Raw genomic sequence first — 24,574 nt, 5'->3', positions numbered from 1 at the left:
TCTAGGCTGTGAGTTCTCTGAGGACAGAATTCACTTCTAGTTTTGCTCACTGCTCTGTCAGCTCTGGGACTAGGATGAGGGAAAACATTTCCCTAAGACACCTAATTTAAGGAGGAATCAAAATGTCAGGGTCCTGGGATGGCGGGATGAGCACTTTAGAGTAAGTGCTCCTTTATTTCTTTTTGGCTGTGCCCTGAGGCATGCAGGATCTTAGTTCCCCGACCAGGGATTGAACCCCCAACCCCTGCAGTGGAGCCACAAAATTTTAACCACTAGACTGCCAGGGAAATCCCATTGGTTTGTTTTTTTTTTTTAATTTTTATTTTTACTTTATTTTACTTTACAATACTGTATTGGTTTTGCCATACATTGACATGAATCCTCCACGGGTGGGGTTTTTTTTTTTTTTTTTTTTAAATTTAGAGCCTTAGGTGCCCTTCTGGGATCACCCAGACCTGGTCCTCCTCCTTGGAGACCAGCAGAGAGCCTGGTCCATAGGAAGCATCTAACAAATACCGACTGGAAGGACGGATGAATGAACGGAGGAATGGATCAAAGAGACCATTAAATGGTGACCCCTTAGGCAGGCGATGGAAGGACAAGCACTAGACTAGGAGTCAGGTGGCCTTCGGTGTGAATCCCAGTTTTGCCACCTGTTAGCTGTGGAATCTTGAGCAAGCAGCTTAGTTTCTCTGAGCCCCTGGATAACAATGCCTCCCCAGGGGGTTATTGTGAAGAGTAAATGAGACAACACTTATGCAAAGCGCCCTGGCGTACCTGTCCTTGCCCTCTGATTTCCTTTGCCCTCAACTGTTGGTCTCTCAGTCCTGTCTGACTCTTTGTGATCCCATGGACTCTAGCCTGCTGCGCTCCTCTGTCCATGGAATTCTCCAGGCAGGAATACTGGAGTGAGTTGCCACTTCTTCCTCAAGGGATCTTTCTCACCCAGGAATCGAACCCAGGTCTCCTACATTGCAGTCAGATTCTTTACTGTCTGAGCCACAGGGAAGCCCAAATAGGAGAAAACTCTATCATTTCACAAAACTACTCCCTGGGTGGATCAGCATCCCAGAGCCAAGAGAAGCAGCATGGTGTGGAAAACACTGATTTCACACCAGCTGAAGGTTTGTTTCCATTTGTTTGTATTTGTATTACTTAGCCTAGAGACAATATAGCTTATTAGTTAGAATCATAGGACCTGGGGAGAGCCAGGTTTGAGTTAGAATCCTAGTCCCAATTTTTATGCAACTTGCCTAGAATCACTTAATCTGAGCTTCAGTTTTCCCAGGTAATAGCTGCAAGTTAGGAACCCTAAAATCTCAATGGTTTAACAGAATAGACATTTATTTAATAATCTATACAATCTAGAATAGGAGTATCAGTGGCCTTCTGTATTCCTTCCACATCTGCAGATTCAGCCAACTGAGGATCAAAAAGATTCCTCCCCCACAAGGTATTCCAGAAAGTACCAAACGCAAAACTTGAATTTGCCATGCACCAGCAGCTATTTACACAGCATTTGCATTGGATTAGGCATGATAGGTAATCCAGTGGCGATTTAAAGAGGCTAGGTTATATACACAAATACTGTCGTTGCTCAGTCACCAAATCATGTCCGACTCTTTGTGACTCCTTTGACTGTATCATTCCAGGTTTTCTGGTCCTTCCCTATTTCCTGGAGCTTGCTCAAATTCATGTCCATTGAGTCAGTGATGCCATCCAACCATCTCATCCTCTGAAGGCCCCCTCTCCTTCTGCCTTCAATCTTTCCCAACATAAGGGTCTTTTCCAAAGAGTCGGCCCTTTTTTTATCAGGTGGCCAAAGTATTGGAGCTTCAGCTTCAGCATCAGTCCTTCCAATGAAGGACTTTCAATCCTTTAGGATTGATTGGTTTGATTTCCTTACAGTCCAAGGGACTCTCAAGAGTCTTCTCCAGCACCATAATTCGAAAGCATCGATTCTTTGGGCTCAGCATTCTTTAGGGTCCAGCTCTCACATGGCCATAGCTTTTATATGGACCTTTGTTGGCAAAGTGATGTCTCTGTTTTTTAACACGCTGTCTAGATTTGTCATAGCTTTCCTTCCAAGGAACAAGCGTCGTTTAATTTCATGGCTGCAGTCACTGTCCACAGTGATTCCGGAGCTCAAGAAAATATGTTTGAATATACATATAGATATGTATATGCAACTACTATTTATATACAAATACTACACCATTTTATAAAGGGATTTTGGTCTCCTTGGGGGTCCTGGAACCAAGGGACAACTGTATTGAGCGGATAGGCTTTTACGAGGAGCAGGGTTTATACTCTCAAGCTCTTTTTGTTTTGTGCCTCTAGCATCCTTTAGGCTTCAAAATCGTCAGCTGGATTCTCTCTGTCTACTGTCAGAAGAGAAGAGGGAGCATTGCAGGGGAGGTTTTTATGGGCCTGGCCTGGAAGGGCACATGGAATACCACCTCTTGTATTCCCTGTTGCAGAACACAGATATTTGGTTGCACCTGACTGTCAGGGTATCTGGGAAATGCGGCCATACTGGGCACCCAGGAGGAAAGGGAGCATCACGTCTCATGGCTAAACGAGGCCAGTGTTAGGGAGGCTGTTGGGAGAGTCCAAGGAGACAATATGTGCAGGGTGCTTGGTGCAGAGGCTGCCCTGGGATTAAGTGCTCCACTGCTGCTGCTGCTAAGTCACTTCAGTCATGTCCGACTCTGTGCGACCCCAGAGACGGCAGCCCACCAGGCTCCCTCGTTCCTGAGATTTTCCAGGCAAGAACACTGGAGTGGGTTGCCATTTCCTTCTCCAGTGCATGAAAGTGAAAAGTGAAAGTGAAGTTGCTCAGTCGTGTCCGACTCTTAGCGACCCCGTGGACTGCAGCCTACCAGGTTCCTCCATCCATGGGATTTTCCAGGCACGAGTACTGGAGTGGGGTGCCATTGCCTTCTCCAAGTGCTCCACACAGAGCTGCTATTTGGGTCTTTATTTATGGCCATGTCACCACCACCCTTTACCAACTGTGGAGTAAAATCGCTCCAGCCTCCTGGAGCTGGGATAAGGTATCTCCGTTCCTTATCAATAAATAGCAAGCAAATATGGGCTTCCCTGGTGGCTCAGATGGTAAAGAATCCGCCTGCCATGCAGGAGACCTGGGTTCAGTCCCTGGGTTTGAAAGATCCCCTGGAGGAGAAAATGGCAACCCACCCTAGTATTTTTGCCTGGAGAATCCCCATGGACAGAGGACCCCAGGCTACAGTCCATGGGGTTGCAGAGAGTCCAACGCAACTGAGCACGCATGCATAAGAGCAAGATAAGACAGGTATCGTATTCACATTTTATGGAAGAAAAAAAGTGAGACCAAAAACTGTCTAGTCCGATGTGACAGTCAGTAAATGATTTCATCTGTAAAACCAGAAGTGGTATTAGTAAGGTTTTTACTCAGGAGTGCTGCATAACAAATAGCTCTTAAGTCTCAGTGGCTTACAACAACAAATGCATGTATTTCTAGCTCGTGGTGATATGAGCTGGCCAAGGCAGCTCTACTTTAGGCTGTAGGTTGACTGGGTTTGGCTCCAGGTAGCGAGTTGGATTTCGGTTTGCCCCGTGTGGCCTTTATCCTCCTTGAACCAGTGACTTCACAGGGCAAGTTCTTCTCATGGCCTGTGGCAGGAACAAAAGATCTCAAGCCAAATGCACAAGCACATTTATATCTTACTCATGTCGTGTCTGCATCGGCCAAATCAATGACTCAGCCTAGTGTTCAGGGGCGGAGAAATAGTGTGTTCCCTGTGAAGCTGTAGGAAGGGGATTATAATTCTATAGATAGGAGGGAGAGAAGAATTGGGCATGATAATCTCATTGACCAACACTCCCATTGTTAATGCTCAGTGATTCTAAGTGGGAGGGCCCATCATTCCACCACGCAACTCAGGAGTTGGTGGATATAACAAAGAACAGAACTGCTGTACATAAGTGGGTATGCGGGGGCTTCCAGATCTATCAGTGTTCAAATGATAAGGACTGAGCAACACAGAGTGAGAGAGAGCCACTCACATGGTGCCAAGGATTGCATTTCCCTGGGAGAGCCTGTGCTTCCTTGGTCAGAGGCTGCCCGTAGCGGGAGCATCTCACCACATGGAGGGTGGGAGCCAGGATTTCATGTAATATGGCCCTTATGTGCAAGCTCAGCTGAAGACACAGCAGCTGTCCCCTCTGGAAGAAGGGAGGAAAAATAGATTGCACTGGATTTACTGAAATCTAGCACTACTGCACCTTTTCAGGATGATTTTAAGGATTCTCAGGGTGGTGAAGACCCCTATGGAAGCCTTGCTGGGTGGTGGGATCTGGGCAGAAGTTGGCAGTTGATCACAAAGAAGATCTGCTAAAATGGGGAATTTTTATACATGAGAGACTTAAAAAAATAAACCCATTTTCTTTGCCATTCTTTCGATGTAGAACCAAGGCTTTTCTTGGAGTTTGAGTCTATGCTTTACAGTCCCAGCTTCTCTTTCTTGGCTAAGCCCACCGTACATCATTGACAGTTTCCAGCTGTGGCTTTCTTAAAATGAAATGATGTCCGAAGGGTATTCACAGAACAATCAGAATGCAAGACTCTGAGGATTTTTATGCTTTATGTCTCCCAATTTTTATTTTATTTCACCTGCATCTATTATTTTTCTGATCGATTTTATGGAGGGATAATTTGCATATAATAAATTGAATCTATTACAGTATATAATTTAATAAGTTTTCACAGTTGCATATAGTTCAATACAGCTGTATAAAACCCTGCATTTCCATCACCTTTAAAAGGTTTCCTAATTTAAAAAAATCTCTTGGCTGTGCTGCGAGGTATGTGGGATCTTAGTTCCCTGACCCGGGATCAAAAGAGTGCCCTCTGCATTGGAACCATGGCATCTTAACCACTGGACTACAAGGGAAATCCAAGATTTCCTAATTTTAAGAACTTTTTTTTAGCAATTTGCCTTTATCTTTCCAAAACACTCATTAGCTTTCATAGAAACCACAATGCTTTACTTTTATTTAATCAGTTACGATACTTTTTAATTAAGTTGAATGGTTGCAGTGCAGTGGCATAAACAAATCTGGGTGCAAATCTAGTGGACATATAAGCATTAAACTCAGCCAGGGGAGCAGGGGTGGGTGGACACACTGGAGAGGTGCCTGCTGACCCTGAGCATTCAGAGGCCCACAGGCACATATGCCCTGGGATGCTTGACAGAAGGCAAGAGAGCAGCCCGTGGATCAGAGTCAGAGGATGCTGACTGGGGAGTCTTTAGTGGGAAATGCCACAAACTGTCTTCAGTTTGTGCACTGAACAAGGTGTCAGCGAATGGGGCAACTGAGGGCTAAAACCCCACTTAAGCTTCATGTTCCAAGCCTTGGGCTCTGCTGCAGATTCTTCTGCCCAGTGAAGGCATCTTTTTGTAATTTTTCTACACGAAGTAGATGCCCGTTTCTAACTTGTTTTAATTTCCCAGTTAAAAGTGATGCGATGGACACTAGGAGATTCTGGGAGATTTAGTAGCAAAGTTTCCTCATTGCAAAACTGTCGTCGTGATAAACCTGCTGCACCCTATTTTTTTGTGGCTCATCCTTATTTCCAGCTCCCAAACCCAAATGTCATCTAACTTTCTCACCTGCATTGTGGAGATGAAAAAAAGAAAAGCCAGCCATCTTGCCTTAATCTCTCCTGTTAGCTACAACTTCTTCAGTTAAGTGATGAAAACCCAACCTATGTTGCCTTAAGCAGAAAAGAGCATTCATGATGGTCTCAGGTAATTGGGAGCCCAAGCATGGTATGGCTGGATCCAGGGGTTCAAGTGATGTCAGCAAGACCCCTTTCTCTGGCTTAATTGTACTGTCCTCTGGACTGCTTATTCTCAGACAGGCTGTTTCCACCTCATGAGAAGGTGACCACCAGCTGTAACAGGCTTGTACCTTTCCTGCTCAAAACCCCAGGGGGAAATTGTGCTGTCTTTTCCAATGGCTCTGAAAAATAAATCGTAAGAAGGGCTCTGGTTGGTGAATTTGGGTTATGTGCCTGCCTCTGGGGCAAGGGTAGCATCAGCCCCACCTGAACCCCATGGACGGAATGGATTACAGTGTGAGGGAAGGGTTGTCCCTAAAGGGATGCTGTGTGAGAGAAAAAATATAGCCACTGCCCTCAGAATACATTTGAGTATATTACACACACACATGCTCACACATACACTCCCCCACTCCACTTGATCAAGAGATTTTAAGCTCCTAAACCTATCCCCATTGTATTTGCTGCAATCAAATGTTTCAGCCTGTTCCAGACCGGCATCCACAGGAAAGACCAGCTCCATCATTTGAAACATCCAACTGTTACCTTTTTTCAGAAATCAAAAGGCGAATTACCTTCCCTTTATTAATCATCTCTTTTCTTACAAGATTTCACCTTTTGTTTTCCTGCACTTTACAAGGAGAAGGTGTGTTTTTATGCTGTGTGTGGATCTCGGCGGTTAATGGAACCCTTTGATTTTCAAGTAAGAGTGAGTCTTGCGTGTGCAGAGGAGGCTCCAATAGGCTGGGGACGGTACCTTTAGGTTCAGGCCTTCCCCCAGCGCTGGATCCGAAGGGTTGGACTGAAACTTTAAACATTTTGAGCAATACCTAGAATATGTATAATTTATAAGCCACACACCGTTGGCTGTCAAATAGGCGATTGATCTGACTCGGATCTTGTTAATTATCTTCCACATACATTACGCTTTAACAGATCTTCAGTATACTGTGTATCAATATTAATAAGATTATAAAACACTATTGATAATTAGGAACAGAAGAGCCCAGGCCTTTGATTCTAGCTGTTACAAATGCCCCAGCCTCTCTCTTGATTAGAAAGCGGCCACTTTCCATTTCATAATATCAGATCAGAACATTCATGTCCTAAAGTGGGTTATTAAGAGCTCAGAGTTTTGCACCAGGATGCAAGGGACTATCGGAAAATGAGTATGGGAGCATCACTAACGTGTGGGAAATTCATGTCTCTTGTCTCCCTAATTGTAAGAGAAGTTTAAGGGGGAATTGTGCCCATTTTGATCAGCCAGATTTTTCATTGTCTTTGTCCAGACAAATCTGATTGATCTGGTTTTGCAGGATATTCACCAGAATGCCATTTTATCTTGATTTCTTCAGTTGGATGAAAGGGGCCCAGTTAGGAAGACAGAGAAAGCGACTGATGAGATTCAAGGTGGATTTCAAGCCCATCCCATTTTGGATGGTGCTTTATTTTCTATTTTCTCTCCTTGGAAGAGCCTCATCTTTAATGTTTTGGTTGGGCTCACAAACTCATTAACATCAAATTTGCAGACTTGCCACTAACCAGGAGAACACATATAAATAGAGAGTACTGAAGGCTGGGTGCTAGAGCCAGGGCTCCTTCCCTGGGGGTCTCTCACCTGGCAGAGGAGAGGCAGGAGGGGAGGAAGCAAGAGAGACACACTGAGGTCTTCCTAATGGCCAGCCTTAGCGTGTATGAGCAGGGATCCGTGATTCCCTGGCTTGGGTGTGGAAGAATCACTGGGGTGTTTATTAAACACTCAGAACCCCTGGGCATCTGTGTGTTTAATAAACTCCACCAATAATTCTGGAGCTAAATCAGATGTTTAGTCCATCTGGTTTTACCATTTATGATTCTTTCACTTGCAAATGATAGAAAACTCTACCCAAACTGTTTTCATTGAAAAAGTGGCAGTTCCCTGGCTCTTGTAACAGTCAGGAAATAATCTGGCTTCTGATGGAGCCAGAGATAGTTCAGAGCACATGTCTGTGCCTCAGCTCCAGTTCTCTGATAAGTCCTCTGCTCAGGCACATGCTTCCCAGGTGGCGTCAGTGGTAAAGCACCCGCCTGCCAAGGCAGGAGATGCGAGAAATGCGAGTTCCATCCCTGGATGGGGAAGATCCCCCTGAATAACGGAATGACCATCCATTCCAGTCTTCTTGCCTGGAAAATCCTATAGACAGAGGAGCCTGGTGGGCTACAGTCCATGGGGTCTCGAAGAGTCAGGCACCAGATTGCAAGATGGTTGCTGGTTCCTGACCTCACACCCTCTCACTCCACCGTGGGAGGAAGACAGAGCATCTCTGCCGTAAAGTTCCATAGAGGATGAATTTTAGACACTTTTTGGCTGTGCTGGGTGTGCAGGCCACTCTAGCTGTGGAGTGAGGGTTTCTCATTGCAGTGGCTTCTCTTGTTGTGGAGCATGGGCTTTAGCATGTGGGCTTCAGAAGTTGAAGTACAGGTTCAACAGTTGTGGCACACAGGCTTAGTTCTGGACCAGGGATCAAACCTGTGTCTACTGCATTCGCAGGTGGATTCTTTACCAATGAGCCACCAGGAAGTATATCTTATAGTATTTCTTAAATACTGAAAAAATATGTAATATGCTTTGTTTTATCTTTTGTAATATCCTCTGTTCAAAAAGAACCCTGAAATATGTCTCAAGTTTCTCTTCTGTTTAATTAAAACTATCTTCAAAGAATCCATTTTGCTATGATCTACTGGCTTCCCTGGTGGTTCAGAGGTTAAAGCATCCGCCTACGATGCAGGAGACCTGGGTTCGATCCCTGGGTCAGGAAGATCCCCTGGAGAAGGAAATGGCAACCCACTCCAGTACGGAGATGGGCTTTTTTCTCGCTCCAGGGACTGGCCGTCACATCTCCAGCTCTGAGTTTCTTACCTCATATCTGAACCTCTCAGTATGGCCAGTGGTGGGTTAGGTTCATCAGCTTAAACACCCCAGCTCAGAGTGAATTCAGCTCGGAGTGAACCCTAATCACACAGCTGAGTGTCGAGGAGAGACTCATTTCCAAAGGAACTTTAGATACGCTTTCTGCTTTCCGCAAGGAGAGAAAACAGATCCTGGCAAGCAAAGTGCCGAGGTCTGCCAACCACACCTTCCAGCCTTGTGATCATCCTTGCATTTTGTCTTCTGGAAGCCTCTGCTTGAACACTTGCAGGGTCGGAGAGCTCACTGCTTTCCCCTCCAGCCTCTTTAATCTTCAAGCAATGCCCTAGAATCACCTCAAAGATGCTTGGGGGGGTCGGGACTTCCCTGGTGGTCCAGTGGCTAAGACTCCGTGCTTCCACTGCAGGAAGCCTGGGTTCAATCCCTGGATGGGGAACTAGATCCCACTTGTCTCAACTAAGAGTTCACTTGTTGCAACTAAGATCCAGAGTAACCAAAATAATAAATATTTCTTAAAAAGATGCATGGGGCATCGTTAAAAATGGCTCCTTCATAAGTTAACTTTGGGGAATTAGCATTTGTATCTGACTATCACCATTTTGTCCTCTGATAATCCTATCTGGACCCTCTCATTTGTTGTGAGAAGGTATGTATTTTGCATATTTGGGGACTTTGTCTACTTGGACAAATCTCAAGGACACTCCATGGACACTATTATCAGGAAACACTTTTTTCAACAATCAAACTGATTTACTTCAAACAATTAAAAAAAAAAAAACAACACCAAAAACCTATCACGTTCTAATCTCAGATACGTGTTTATTTATTACTAATTTTCTCCCGAAGGGGGATGTAAGGTGATTTACTAACCAAACTAAAGACCACTCAAAAAGGGTTATCAAAATAAAAACAGATAAAGACATGGGAGTGAGACAGAAATAGCATACTGTAAAAAGGAGATGTCAGAGGCAAAGTTTGCACATTATAAGTGCTGGCAATATTACTCAAGATGTTGTTAAATTTGAATTTCTTCATAACCAAGGAAAAAAGTGACTATGCTAAGTTACAAAACTTAGGTTATCAGGAAGAAGAATGTATCGGTTAAGAATTCAGGGAGCTAAAGACTAAATTCTGGTTCATTTCCAACTTAGTTTGGTGGCCCTGGGTCCTTCATCTAATAATTCTCAGTCCCACTTTTCTCACCTGAAAAAGAGAAAAGGAAAAATCTTTTATGGTAGAATTCCAGTTCTCAGTGTAGAAGGAAATAGGGAAACAGAGAATCAGTATTTGGCAAACATCATAGTAGTAATTGTTTTTAAGCAAGCATCATCAAGAGATACTAAAATTAGTGGGCCAAAGTATGGTGAAAAACAGGATATTTATAGAGTCTCAAAGAATTTCCCTACAGGATATTTAGTAATTACAAAGAAGAAAATAGTAACTGTAGTGTACCAAGTGACCAAAGTTGACATTCCCAGGAATAAGATATATTGACATCAGGTATCACCTGTTACGATGCACTGAAAAAGGCATAGCATTGCTTTGGTGGTATTCTCGCCCCAAATGTTTAATCTGATCTTGAGGGAACAACAGGTGAATCTAAATGGAGGGATATTCTACAAGTAACAGACTGGCCAACACTCTTCAAAAGGTGTGAAAGCTATAAAAGACAAAGAAAAAAATGAGGCCCTGTCTCAGATGGAAGGAAGCCAGAAACATGGCAACCAAACGCAGCCCGAGATCCTGGGTTTGGTACTAGAAAAAGTCCAGCAGTGGTATAATTGGTGAAATTTGAAGAAGGTCTGGTTAAAGGTATCGCATCAGTGTTAACTTCCTGGTTTTGACTATTTTATTGTGGTTATGCAAGATGTTAACGTTGAGGGGATTGTGTGAAGGATGGAGGAGGATTCTTAATACTAATTTTGCAACTTTTCCTTTAACTCTGAATTTATTTCCAAATGAAAAGTTAAAAGAAAAAATAAGTAGGGGGGTTTGTAATCAAGGGTCCTGTGTAGTTTTGTAAGGGAGATGACCACAGACAGTGCTTCACTCCACTCTCAGAGCAGGGAGAGCTGAGTCCACATTCACGCTTATTAATATTATCATCTGTCGGAACTCTGCAGGCACGAGGGTGAATTATTCATGGCTGCACCCTCAAGGAGCGAGTCAGGAAGACTGGCAGGCATGCAAACAACCAGGGCATAATTATAAGCACTAACAGAGGTCAACATTAAACATTTTAGGCCCCTTTCTTTGGTGCAGGTGGAAAGTGCACACCATTAGGGCCAAAGCATTTGCTTCAGGCCAGACGGCAAGAGCTGCCCTCAGATTAGACAACCCTCAGCCCTCACCAGTGAGTCCGAGACACCCGGAAGCCAGCGCTTTGGGGCAAGTAAATTCTTTAATGCTGACAGGTCACCACGATAAGAAAAATTGAAGCGACCGGTAGGGAATATGTTAGTAGCAGGTCACATTTAGGACTCGGATGTCTTCACCCCCACCTGATCGCTGAGTGTGGTTTCCAAGGACTGTGTAGACCGATGGCTGAGAGCTGGGACTCATTGTCCTCAGAAAAAAGACATGAATGAATGAGAATGATAACCACATACACCTTCCCAGTCCTAACTTTTTATCGAAGCCATGACTGGAGATTGATGTTTGGGGAAGGAGAGCTTGGGAGGGGAACCAGTGAGAAGCAAGGCTAGTGTGAGTGAGTATCCAAAGGGTGAGAAAGCTGTAAGCCTTTTCTTGATCAGCTCCTGAAGGCTGGAAGAGAAAGCTGGGGTTTCCAGAGCTATTGGCAGGAAGAGGGAACTAACTTGATGGGTTGGAACCCTCTACTTATTGGAACATGATCCCAGTTAAGGAAATACTGATTTATTAGAGCTTGTAAATGATGGAGTGCTTGGGCAGTGTTCCACATAATCTGCAAAGCCAGTTTCATAGGAATCACAAAGCCCTACAAATGTATGCAGAGTTAGGGGCATTTTTTTCTCCTATGGATCCATAATTTTTAATCAAATTTTTCAAGGGATGTTTGACTCCCATCCCAAAAGAGTCAAGACGAGGTAAACTACCTTAGCGGGAGAAAGCAAAAACCTAACCCAACTGGTCAGCTGTGATGGAAGCTTCTTACACAGTTTGCTCTAAATTCTGTTCTTTCTATAGTTAAACCTACAAGATAGCATAGAACTCAAATAGTTAAAAAATTGAGGGTGCGGAATGTTTTGATGGATAGTAGGGGCAACAGTAGAGGCCACAATACCTAAAATATTAGAAATGTGATCTCTCTGTGGTGACAGACAGTAGCATTGCCTATATTCTTCAATGCACAGTCAAAGGTTCATGGCTTCAGGGGGTCCTCTGCCCACTCTGAAGTCCAGCAGAAGCCAGCATAGCCTTCTCCCTGCCCCCCTGCCCCCCACCACTGAAACTGAACTAGCTCAAAATGATCTCCATGATGCTAAACCTACCGGACACGTTTCATTCTTGTCTCGCTTAGAATATTAGTACCATCAGGTACTAATAGTTGTTCCCAACTTTTCAAACTGCTCTTTTTCTTGTGTATTGGCTAGAATAATTCCAACTGAAAATAACAGAACGTTCAACCCAAGCTGACTTTTAAACAACAAGGGGGATTTCTGGGGGGCTCATGTATCATTCAACACACCAGTGGTAAGTGGGCTTCAGGTACAGTTTGATCAATCCTCTGGTTCTGCAATCCTCTTAGCTCTGCCCTCCAGGATGGACTGGCTGTCTCCTCAGTCTGAGTTCCCTGATGGTTGTAAGATGGCTTCCAATAATAAATAAAGCTGGGTAGATCATCTCCAAGGAGGAGAAAGAATCTTATCTTCACTCTAACTGGACCACCTGTAACCAATTACTATGGGCAGGGGAATGTCATGGGCTACGTGGCTTAAGTCTGGGACATGACAAGGGGCTGAAATTACCCCAGAAGCTAGGATGAAGGGGATCTCGTCCAAAACACAAGGCTGAGGAGCAGAATGGATGTTGGAGACATGGTCATAATACCCCACACTCCATGACCCTCCTTGTCTTCCTTTATTCCACTCTCTACTCATTATTAGTCCAACACTTCCTCTTATTCTACTCGTCTCCTAAATGCCTAACCTATGTTGACCCTCCCATTATAAGCTCTTCAGCTCCTTGTACTTCCTCTATCAAATTACTCATCATGTTTTATTATAATTCGTCGACTGATAACCCTCTTCCTCATCAGTCTAAAGTCCGCGAATGCATGTGTGTGCTGGTCACGCGGTCATGTATCGGAACGTATGCAGCATCGACCAGGCTCTAAGCATCTGTGCCAAACAAGGACCTGAGTACCTGCTGTTCTAAGTGAAGTTGGTAATATAATCCCCATTTCGTACATGAGGACACTGAGGCTCGAAGGGACCAGAGTGCTTGAGGACTAGAGCTGGAATTTGAACGATCAACCTTGGTCCACAGCTCACATTCTTTCTGCCACTGCCCTGGCCATAAAGGAGAACAAAGGGTCTGTAAAGACTGAGGGTGTGGTGTCCCTATTCCTGGTAGAGACTGGCTGCATTTATGGGAATATGAGGTTTTGATCTGCTTGAGATGTCACCTTGTCTTCTGACCAGCTCTCTCCCAGCTCTTACGTTGTTCCCGTGCCCGTTTGTCACAGCATGGCCTGGCCCCAAAGTCCTTGCCAGGGGAAAGCTAAAGGGCTCAGCTGGAAGGAGAATGCTGGTGTTTTAAGAATTATAATAATGGCATTGACTTAGCCCTTTTCATATCTGAGGCATAGCTCATTTAATCACCGTGATAATCCAAGAGATAGGACCTATTATTTTTCCCATTTTACATTTGAAGAAACTGAGGATTAGAAAGACTAAATACCTTTGAATACCTTGTCTAAGGAGGCAGAGTTTGAAGCAGCAAAATGTGGGTTTGAAGCCAGGCCACCCGAGCTCAGAGGACACTGTCTTAATTAAGAAGCCACACTGTCTTAACTCAGAGAAGAAGGAGTAGAGGGTGGGGAAATTAAACACAAGCTTCCTCCTTGACCTCTGTATTGCCGGGTGAGAGGGGAAAAGCTACTGTGACTTGCTTGGTTTTCATAAAATAAAAATTCCCCCTTTTGAGTTGACTTATTTAGCATATTTCCACCTATATTAGCAGTACCCATTTATGAAGCTCTTATTATATACACAAAGCACTGCACCTGCCATAAGCGGAATGTCAAAATAATTAAGACATTATTCCTGCCTGCAAAGAAATTTACACTGCACATAGCATAAACCAGAATGGCTAAAACAAGGACTAAGTCCAAAGAATAGTTCCAGAAAAGTCCAAAGAATAATTCTGACTTCAGGTACAGCCAAATCTACAGGCTCAAACATTGCTATTATCACTGTTTCTGATCTGTCTTTGACTATCACTCTTTCTTTCCTCTGGACTCCACTCTGAGGTAGACTGTTTTCATATGATGGCCTGACAGCTCCAGAGTCAAACATCTGAGTAGGGGAACAGAATACGGTGATTGGCCTGGGTCACACATGCTCTCCTGGACTGGAGTGGCACAAGAGAGCACAGAGGGAGGTATTTCCCTAAAGGAAAATCAGAACCTTTATCAGGAGAAGGAGAAGGAGCAGATGCTGGGCTTGCAGGAACAATGGGTGGCCATCATTGCACTCCAGTTAACAAGACGTCCATCAATAGATAAATGGATAAAGCTGATGTAATAGATACACACACACACACACACACACACACACACACACACGCACACACTGGAATATTACTCAGCCATCAGAAGAGTAAAATAATGCCATTTGTAGCAATCTGGGCGGAACACAAGATTATTTGGGGTTTCCCTGGTAGCTTGGGGAAAGAATCCTTCTGCCAATGCAGGAACCAGGGTTCAATCCCTGGTCCACGAAGATCCTCTGGAGAAGGAAATGGCAACCCACTCCAGTATTCTTTCCTGGAGAACCCCAATGGACAGAGGAGCCTGGCAGGCTACAGTCCATTGGGTCGTAGAGTTGGACATGACTCAGTGACTGAACAACAACAAGACCGAGATTATTTTAGCAAAAAAATTCCATCAGGAAAAAAACGACAAATACATATGATATCACTTATATGTGGGATCTAAAATAATATACCAATCAACATAGCTATGACACAAAAACAGACTCATAGATATAGAAAATGACTCGTGGTTGCCAAGAGGGAGAGGGGGTATCGGAGGGAAGGAATGGGAGTTTGAGATTATACATAGGGTGGATAAACTATTACATATAGGATGGATAAACAACAAGGTCATACCCTATAGCACAGGGAATTGTATTCAATATCTTGCAATATCTTGTAATAACCTATAACAGAAAAGAGTCTGAACAAGAATATATATATATATATATATAAACTGAATCACTTTGCTGTACACCTGAAACTAACACATTGTAAATCAACTATACTCCAGTTTAAAAAATTTAATCAAAAACAAACAGGAAAAAGCAGGGTAAAAGAAATGTGTCAGGATAAGAAGATGATGTGTCCTCTTCAAAAAGACAGTCCTACAGTATTGGGGGCTGAGGCAGTTAGAAAGGGCCTCCTAAAGACCACATAGCTGAACTATATCTTGGAAAGTACTGAATTGGATAAACAGAGAGGAAAGAGGGAGAGGCTTCTAGTTTAGTATAGAGGTAAAGGATTGGAGGGATTTAGGAACAGAAAGTGAAAGTGTTAGTCACTAAGTCGTGCCTGACTCTGCAACCCCATGGACTGGGTAGCCCACCAGGCTCCTCTGTCCATGGGATTCTCCAGGCAAGAATGTTGGACTGGGTCGCCATTTCCATCTCCAGGGGATCTTCCCCACCCAGGGATTGAATCCAGGTCTCCTGCATTGAAGGCAAATTCTTTATAACCTGAGCCACCAGGGCAGCCCTTAGGAACAGAAAGTGGAGCAATGTTGGCTGTGATGAGCGAAAAGACTGGAACAGTGAGGGTGGTTTTCTGGGCCTGAGCTTTTCCAAGAATGAGAGATATGCTGGATCACTTCCAGTTTTGAGGCTGTTTGTAGATAAAATGAAGAAATGCCAAAGAGTGCTAAAAATTCTTTTCTATTTTAACTCTTTACATTTAACAGAGAAACACTCCCCCCTCCCCCCACAACGCAGGCAATTGTCCCATTCTCATGACAATTAGAGGATTTATAATGTATATTTTTTGCATATCACCTGGGCTATGTGGTCCAGCCAAGGCCATAAGGGAAAGATGTAGGATCAGCATCTTCTTTGATCTTATCACAGAACCACAGTGATTGTATGTGGAGCTGAATTTGAAAAGGACACTGGACACTGGAGTCTTAGCTGAAAGGTATTCCTGCTCGACATTAGCCCTGGTCTAGGCTCATCGAAGGACAGGCTGCAGGGGAGGAGGCGGGGGTGGGGTGGGGGCTGAGCAAGGGGGCTCGTGACTGGGTGAGCTCGTCAGCGCTCTGCACACAATGGGAGATGGGGTTTCCATGTTGCTGAGCTCCAAGAAGCACCACTCACATCAGAGCCCATGTGCATGATACCCTTGAGTTGCAAAGACATGCTAAGTCATGTGATTTCTAAAGAACTGGAGGAAAACCTCCAGTCACAGTAGATATACTTAACCACCCCCCCAGCCCCACACACACACCAAGAAAAACATAGCTCACCAGCCACATCTTCGCTAAAATCACAAAACAAAAACCTCCTTGGGGGTTCAGTTCTCCTTAGCACCAAGTGTCAGAAAGACAGTATGGCCAGGATTCTCCGCCAGAGAAGAGTCTTTAAGGACATGAAATAATTACTCTAATGGCTAATTCTAGGGTAATTCACCCCTTCAATGTAGAAAACATTCTGTCTGTTTAAAAGCATTTCCACAAAGATGGTGTGTACTTTGGAAGGAATTCCTACAGCCCTTTGGTTTAACAAATCCAATGAGTAAGAAAATTATTTTATACAAAAAGGCTAGTTCAGGGGAATTATTCACTTTACAAAAAATAGTTCCCTGCAGCATTCTCCTCTACACTAAGCCCTTGTTAGCATGTGAATAACATGAGACCATTTTATAAAAATAGTGATGGCCTCATCACTCGTAGGGGACACTCCTGTTGTGGGGCTGACGGACATCAGGATTGGGAAATGTTTACAAACCAGGAACAAGACTTCAGCTGTTATAACAAGGACCTCTTCCCTCATCAGATCTATGCTCCAGCAACTCGAAGTGTTACCAGCCGAAACCTCCCGAGGCCCCTGGGAGACAGCTGCGTAGCTGGGATGCCATCTTAGATTTCACAAGAGGGAGGGAAATCCCAGCTCTGAGAGACTGAGGGACTCACCCAAGGTCACCAGCAAGTCAGTGGGCAGGGCTGGGGCCCTCCCCACTTCTGGCAGCCCTGCCCTAGTGTGCTGTGCGTTTTTAAAACTCAAATGCTTCTCCCTCCAGAAACTGCATTCTCCTTCCCTTGAGTGCAGGCTCCACTCTAAGTAATAGGCAGTGGAAAGTGCCATTTAGCAACTTCACAGTGAAGAAACCGCACAAATACCTCATCAAAGTTGACATCGCCAGTAACAAGACAATTGATGGCATGCGTTCCGCACGACACAAGGAGAAAGGCATATTTTCTCTGTAATAGTCTTCCCAAACCCTAGAATCTCAGTTTCATCATGAAAAAACACTAGTCAACCCCAAATTGAGGGATGCTTTACAAAAAAAAAAAAAAAACCCAAAACCTGACCACTCTGTTTAAAAGTATCAAGGTCATGAAAATCAAGGAAACCAAGGAGAAACAGAAATTGTCATAGACGGGAAAGGACTAAGGGGACACGATGGCTAAATGAATGTGGCGTCCCAGATGGGCTCCTGGAACAGACGAAAGACATTAGTGGAAAACAGGGGCATTCGGAATGAGTCTGCCATTTAGTTAATAATGTTTTACTGATGTTAGTGTCTTAGTTTTGATAAAGATACCATGCTTATGCAAGGAGTTGGTGTTGGGGGAAGCTGGTGAAATGTGTATGGGAACTCTCTGTATCATCTTTGTAACTCTTCTGTAAATCTAAAATCATTTCCCCTGAAAATTTTTGTTTCTCAAGCCTGGGGTAATTTAAATGCCCCTTCCTCTGTGTCTTTCCTCCTGGGGTGATGAGGCAGGATCAAGGCCAGTTGGCACGTTTGGCCAGTCTGGGCGGCTTTGGCTTCTTCTGGGGAAAGAGCTGCATCACATTCCCTAAATTCTGTTGGATGTCAGTCTGCCTGCCCCATCTTCTGAGATGAGCTCAGCTGCCCATCTGAGTGTGAACGTGCTTAGGACATGCCAGGGGGCTCAGCCAGACAGCTGTGCCCACAGAGCTAGGGAGGGAAATGGACACAGGTTTTACAGACTCAGGGCTCAAGATGCTTTCCACAGTGATTTTCCTGATTTAGGAATCTCATGATTCAAGAATATAAAAGTTCAATAACTGTCTACCAATCGAACCTAACAATATTCAGTTCAGTTCAGTCACTCAGTCGTGTCTGACTCTTTGCGACCCCATGAATCGCAGCATGCCAGGCCTCCATGTCCATCACCATCTCCTGGAGTTCACTCAGACTCACGTCCATCGAGTCCATGATGCCATCCAGCCATCTCATCCTCAGTCACCCCCTTGTCCTCCTGCCCCCAATCCCTCCCAGCATCAGAGTCTTTTCCAATGAGTCAACTCTTCACATGAGGTGGCCAAAGTACTGGAGCTTCAGCTTTAGCATCATTCCTTCCAAAGAAATCCCAGGGTTGATCTCCTTCAGGATGGACTGGTTGGATCTCCTTGCAGTCCAAGGGACTCTCTCTCAAGAGTCTTCTCCAACACCACAGTTCAAAAGCATCAATTCTTCGGCGCTCAGCCTTCTTCACAGTCCAGCTCTCACATCCATACATGACTACTGGAAAAACCATAGCCTTGACTAGACGGACCTTAGTTGGCAAAGTAATGTCTCTGCTTTTGAATATACTATCCAGGTTGGTCATAACTTTTCTTCCAAGGAGTAAGCGTCTTTTAATTTCATGGCTGTGGTCACCATCTGCAGTGATTTTGGAGCCCAAAAAATAAAGTCTGACACTGTTTCTACTGTTACCTCATCTATTTCCCATGAAGTGATGGGACCAGATGCCATGATCTTCATTTTCTGAATGTTGAGCTTTAAGCCAACTTTCTCACTCTCCTCTTTCATTTTCATCAAGAGGCTTTTTAGCTCCTCTTCACTTTCTGCCATAAGGGTGGTGTCATCTGCATATCTGAGGTTATTGACATTTCTCCCGGCAATCTTGATTCCAGCTTGTGCTTCTTCCAGTCCAGCGTTTCTCATGATGTACTCTGCATGTAAGTTAAATAAGCAGGGGGACAGTATATAGCCTTGGCGTACTCCTTTCCTATTTGGAACCAGTCTGTTGTTCCATGCCCAGTTCTAACTGTTGCTTCCTGACCTACATACAGATTTCTCAAGAGGCAGGTTAGGTTGTCTGGTATTCCCATTTCTTTCAGAATTTTCCACAGTTTCTTGTGATCCACACAGTCGAAGGCTTTGGCATAGTCAATAAAGCAGAAATAGGTGTTTTCTAGAACTCTCTTGCTTTTTCTATGATCCAGCAGATGCTGGCAATTTGATCTCTGGTTCCTCTGCCTTTTCTAAAACCAGCTTGAACATCAGGGAGTTCACGGTTCACGTATTGCTGAAGCCTGGCTTGGAGAATTTTGAGCATTACTTTACTAGCATGTGAGATGAGTGCAATTGTGCGGTAGTTTGAGCATTCTTTGGCATTGCCTTTCTTTGGGATTGGAATGAAAACGGACCTTTTCAGTCCTGTGGCCACTGCTGAGTTTTCCAAATTTGCTAGCATATTGAGTGCAGCACTTTCACATCATCATCTTTCAGGATTTGAAACAGCTCAACTGGACTTCCATCACCTCCACTAGCTTTGTTCGTAGTGATGCTTTCTAAGGCCCACTTGACTTCACATTCCAAGATGCCTGGCTCTAGATTAGTGATCACATCATCATGATTATCTGGGTCGTGAAGATCTTTTTTGTACAGTTCTTCCGTGTATTCTTGCCACCTCTTCTTAATATCTTCTGCTTCTGTTAGGTCCATACCATTTCTGTCCTTTATCGAGCCCATCTTTGCATGAAATTATTACAATGTTATGCACACACAATCACCAAAAGGAGAGGAGGAGACCTTTGGGGATGTATAGGGACAAAGATCCGGAGAAGGCAATGGCACCCCACTCCAGTACTCTTGCCTGGAAAATCTCATGGATGGAGGAGCCTGGAAGGCTGCAGTCCATGGGGTCGCTGAGGGTCGGACACGACTGAGCGATTTCACTTTCGTTTTCCACTTTCATGCATTGGAGAAGGAAATGGCAACCCACTCCAGTGTTCTTGCCTAGAGAATCCCAGGGATGGGGGAGCCTGGTGGGCTACCGTCTATGGGGTTGCACAGAGTCGGACACGACTGAAGCAACTTAGCAGCAGCAGCAGGGACAAAGATCAGCATGGCTAGTCCATTCTCACAGTTTCCTAAGATGGTCACCATCAATTTCCTCTCTCCAAGTACATACAGATAGCTTAACTCTTAGACGGAATCTCTTTCTCCTACCTTTGAATCTTTATTTTTTAATATCTATTTATTTGGCTGTATCAGGTCTTAGTTGCGTCATGCAGGATCTTTGGTTGCACCTCAGGGGTTTCTTAGTTGCAGACTGTTGTTGAGGTACGTCCCCTGCAGATTCTTAACTGCTGAACCACCAGGGAAGTCCCTGGGTTGGGTTTTTGACTTGCTTCGACCAACGAAATGTGGCAGAAGTGATGCTATTCTAATTCTGGATCCAGCCTTTAAGAGACCTGCAACTTCTGCTTTCCCTCTCAGAGCCAGCTTTCAGAAAAGAAGTCCTGGAAACTCTGACACCCTGAGACCACTGTGCTATGAACGGCCCTGAATCTACCATGCACCTGGCCCAGAGGGGAGGATCAATGGAGAATCAATGACGTTCCGGGTAGATGAGCAACACGGTGGAGCTTCCAGGCCAGTTCAGCTGTATGAGTGACCTCAACTGAAGCCCAAAGAAAGCAGAACAGGCCAGCTGATCCTATTCAACCCACAGAATCACGGGAAATAATCATCTCAGGAGAACCTTAGCTCCACGAAAACTGAGATTTTTGCTTATGTTACTAATACTTGCAATAAATCCAGAACTTAAAACTGTGTATGGCACGAAGTGGTCATTCATTTAATTTTTGTTGAATCAGTTCAGTTCAGTTCAGTCGCTCAGTCGTGTCCAACTCTTTGTGACTCCATGAAGTGCAGCACGCCAGGCCTCCCTGTCCATCACCAACTCCTGGAGTCTACCCAAACTCATGTCCATTGAGTTGGTGATGCCATCCAACCATCTCATCCTCAGTCGTCCCCTTCTCTTCCTGCCCTCAATCTTTCCCAGCATCAGGGTCTTTTCAAATGAGTCAGCTCCTTGCATCAGGTGGCCAAAGTATTAGAGTTTCAGCTTCAACATCCGTCCTTCCAAAGAACACCCAGGACTGATCTTTAGGATAGACAGATTGGCTCTCCTTGCTGTCCAAGGGACTCTCAAGAGTCTTCTCCAACACCACAGTTCAAAAGCATCAATTCTTTGGCGCTCAGCTTTCTTCACAGTGCAACTCTCACATCCATATATGACTACTGGGAAAACCATAGCCTTGACTAGACGGACCTTTGCTGACAAAGTAATGTCTCTGCTTTTTAATATGCGGTCTAGGTTGGTCATAACTTTCCTTCCAAGGAGTAAGCATCTTTTAATTTCTTGGCTGCAATCACCATCTGCAGTGATTTTGGAGCCCCCCCAAAAAATAAAGTCTGACACTGTTTCCACTGTTTCCCCATCTATTTCCCATGAAGTGATGGGACCAGATGCCATGATCTTTGTTTTCTGAATCTTGAGCTTTAAGCCAGCTTTTTCACTCTCCTCTTTCACTTTCATCAAGAGGCTCTTTAGTTCTTCTTCACTTTCTGCCATAAGGGTGGTATCATCTGCATATCTGAGGTTATTGACATTTCTCCCGGCAATCTTGATTCCAGCCTGTGTTTCTTCCAGTCCAGCATTTCTCATGATGTACTCTGCATATAAGTTAAATAAGCAGGGTGCCAATACACAGCCTTGATGTACTCCTTTTCCTATTTGGAACCAGTCTGTTGTTCCATGACCAGTTATAACTGTTGCTTCCTGACCTGCATACAGGTTTCTCAAGAGGCAGATCAAATGGTCTGGTATTTCCATTTCTTTCAGAATTTTCCACAGATTATTGTGATCCACACAGTCGAAGGCTTTGGCATAGTCAATAAAGCAGAAATAGATGTTTTTCTGGAACTCTCTTGCTTTTTCAATGATCCAGCGGATGCTGGCAATTTGATCTCTGGTTCCTCTGTCTTTTCTAAATCCAGCTTGAACATCTGGATGTTCACAGTTCATGTACTGCTAAAGCCTGGCTTGGAGAACTTTCAGCATTATTGAGATGTGTGAGATGAGTGCAATTGTGCGGTAGTTTGAGCATTCTTTGGCATTGCCTTTCTTTGGAATTGGAATGAAAATTGATCTTTTCTAGTTCTGTGGCCACTGCTGAGTTTTCCAAATTTGCTGACATATTGAGTGCAGCACTTTCACAGCATCATCTTTCAGGATTTGAAATAGCTCAACTGGAATTCCATCACCTCCATTAGCTTTGTTCATAGTGATGCTTCCTGAGGTCCACTTGACTTCACTTTCCAGGATGTCTGGCTCTAGGTGAGTGATCACACCATCATGATTATCTGGGTCATGAAGATCTTTTTTGTACAGTTCTTCTCTGTATTCTTGCCACCTCTTTTCAATATCTTCTGCTTCTGTTAGGTCCATACCATTTCTGTCCCTTACTGAGCCCGTCTTTGCCTGAAATGTTCCCTTGGTATCTCTAATTTTCTTGAAGAGATCTCTAGTCTTTCCCATTCTGTTGTTTTCCTCTATTTCTTTGCACTGATGGCTGAGGAAGTCTTTCTTATGTCTCCTTGCTATTCTTTGGAACTCTGCATTCAAATGGATGTATCTTTCCTTTTCTCCTTTGTCTTTGCTTCTCTTCTTTTCACAGCCATTTGTAAGGCCTCCTTAGACAGCCATTTTGCTTTTTGCATTTCTTCTCCATGGAGATAGTCTTGATCCCTGTCTCCTGTACAATGTCAGGAACCTCTGTCCATAGTTCTTCAGGCACTCTGTCTATCAGATCTAGTCCCTTAAATCTATTTGTCACTTCCACTGTATAATCATAAGGGATTTGATTTAGGTCATACCTGCATGGTCTAGTGATTTCCCCACTTTCTTGAATTTAAGTCTGAATTTGGCAATAAGGAGTTCATGATCTGAGCCACAGTCAGCTCCTGGTCTTGTTTTTGCTGACTGTATAGAGCTTCTCCATCTTTGGCTGCAAAGAATATAATCAATCTGATTTCAGTATTGACCATCTGGTGATGTCCATGTGTAGAGTCTTCTCTTGTGTTGTTGAAAGAGGGTGTTTGCTATGACCAGTACATTCTCTTGGCAAAACTCTATTAGCCTTTGCCCTGCTTCATTCTGTCCTCAAAGGCCAAATTTGCCTGTTACTCCAGGTGTTTCTTGACTTCCTACTTTTGCTTTGCAGTCCCCTATAATGAACATCATTTGGCGGTGTTAGTTCTAAAAGGTCTTGTAGGTCTTCACAGAACTGTTCAGCTTCTTCAGCATTACTGATTGGGGCATAGACTTGGATTACCATATTGAATGATTTGCCTTGGAAACAGAGATCATTCTGTCGTTTTTGAGATTGTATCCAAGTACTGCATATTGGATTCTTTTGTTGACTATGATGGCTACTCCATTTCTTCTAAGGGATTGCTGCCCACAGTAGTAAATATAATGGTCATCTGAGTTAAAATCACCCATTCCCGTCCATCTTAGTCTGCTGATTCCTAGAATGTCGACATTCACTCTTGCCATCTCCTGTTTGGTCACTTCCAATTTGCCTTGATTCATGGACCTAACATTCCAGGTTCCTATGCAATATTGCTCTTTACAGCATCAGACCTTGCTTCTATCACCAGTCAATACATTCTCTAAAACCCAAAACCTCCAATCTGAACAGTTTCAGCCTGATGTATGGAGGACAATGGCCTCTACTGGCAACGGATGTCATTGCAGTACAGCTCTATTAGACAAGAGTGAATCGTTAAGAGTTGATAGGAGAATCTCAAGCTTACAGACCAGAAATGAATGAACTTTTTCTCTAAAGGGCTGGATAGTAAACATTTTAAGCTGCCTGGGCCGTATCATCTCTAATCCAACTACTCAACTCTGTCATTTTAGCGTGAAATCAACCATAGGCAATATGTAATACAATGGGTGAAGCTTATGTTCCAAGAGAACTATATTTACAGACTCTGAAAGTTGAATTTCATTTAATTGTGCATGACACAAAATATTATTCTTTCGTGCCTTTCCCCCTAATTATTTAAAGATGTAAAAACCATTGTTGCCTTGCAGATCGTATAAAATAAATGTAGTGGACCAGATTTGGCTTCTGGACTGAAGTTTGCTGCCCACTGCTGTTAACAATTTCCTAGTGACTCAAAGTATGAGAGAAGAATTCAATTTCCAGGGTGAATAGCTGGAAGACGATTCGTTTTTAAAGCAGTTTTATTCATAATGACTTCATGAATATTCATAGCCATTTCTGCCTTCTAGGCAGTTTTATAGCCAGTATGTCTGGATGAGAAAGCAGCAG

The sequence above is a fragment of the Ovis aries genome, chromosome 22 (genome assembly GCF_016772045.2).
Source record: "Ovis aries strain OAR_USU_Benz2616 breed Rambouillet chromosome 22, ARS-UI_Ramb_v3.0, whole genome shotgun sequence".
Taxonomy (NCBI): domain Eukaryota; kingdom Metazoa; phylum Chordata; class Mammalia; order Artiodactyla; family Bovidae; genus Ovis; species Ovis aries.
Note: the sequence above shows the minus strand (reverse complement) of the source record.